Raw genomic sequence first — 1,362 nt, forward strand, 5'->3', positions numbered from 1 at the left:
CCAAACAGCCCTGCTCTGTGCATGACTGGGGGCGGCACCCCAACTCCCCAGTCAGCCCTGCTCTGAGCCCGACCAGGGGCTGCACCTAGGGATTGGGCCTGCCCTCTGCCACCTGGGAGCAGGCCTAAGCCAGCAGGTCATTATCTCCCAAGGGGTCCCAGACTGCAAGAGGGCACAGGCCAGGCTGAGGGACCCCCCCCTCCCCCGAGTGCACAAATTATTGTGCACCGACCTCTAGTATATTTATAAAAGCCTAAGCGACCATTCGACTGTTCAACCATCCAACCAGTAGCTATGATGCACACTGACCACCAGCCGGCAGATGCTCAACACAGGAGCTGCTGAGCTGCGGTGACTTGGCAGCTGCAGTCCTTGGGTGATGCACCAGACCAAAGAGAAAGGAGCCCGATTCCTGGGTGTGTCACCCGAGAACTGCCCTCTCGCAACCCGAGACCCTTCGGGGGATGTCGGAGAGCCGATTTCGGCCCAATACCCACAAGCTAGGCCGAGGAACCCCATCAGTGCACGAATCCATGCATCAGGCCTCTAGTTAATACATAAAAATAATAATATGCCATGAGCTAGTGGGGTTTATCCTGGGAATGCAAGACTTAGTTTAATATCCAAAAATCAATCGATACAACCTATCATATTTAATAGTCTAAAAAGAAAAACCACATGATAAATTGTATGCCAACAGATTAAATACCCTACAAGAAATGGACAAATTCCTAGAAAGATATGATTGCCCAAACTGGCTCAAGAATAAATGAAAATCTGAATAGACCTATAGCAAATAAAAATATTGAACAAGAAATCAAAACACTTCCCACAAAGAAAAGCCTGGGCTCAGATGCCTTCATTAGTGAATTCTACCAAACATCTAAAGTACAATTTATATCAATTTTTCACAAACTCTTTCAAAAAATAGAAAAGGAGGGAGCAATAAAAGGAAATGAAGTTCTGATACATGATACAGCATGGATAAACCTTGACAACATGCTAAGTGGAAGAAACCAGTAACAAAAAGACCACATATTATACTAGTGGCTCAGTACACAAAATTCATGCACATTGAAAGGGAATTAGAGGAACGTAATTTGTACTCACTATCTAATATCAATAATATGTGAGCGTGAGGCAGTCTGTGTTTCTGAAATTCAATGACATGAATTTTACCTATTACTTTGCCAAATAAATGGAATTTACAGATATCATTTAAAAGAGCATTCAGCTTAATATTAAAAACTCTGGCTACCAAGTCAGGTCTGTTTTCAACTTTTTGCCAGCATTGTGAATTGTTTGCAGTATCTGCCCATTTGGGGTTGCATGTCATGGTTATGAATAAATCGGGCTTGGCAT

This window comes from Myotis davidii, unplaced genomic scaffold (genome assembly GCF_000327345.1).
Source record: "Myotis davidii unplaced genomic scaffold, ASM32734v1 scaffold120, whole genome shotgun sequence".
In the NCBI taxonomy this organism is placed as follows: Eukaryota; Metazoa; Chordata; class Mammalia; order Chiroptera; family Vespertilionidae; genus Myotis; species Myotis davidii.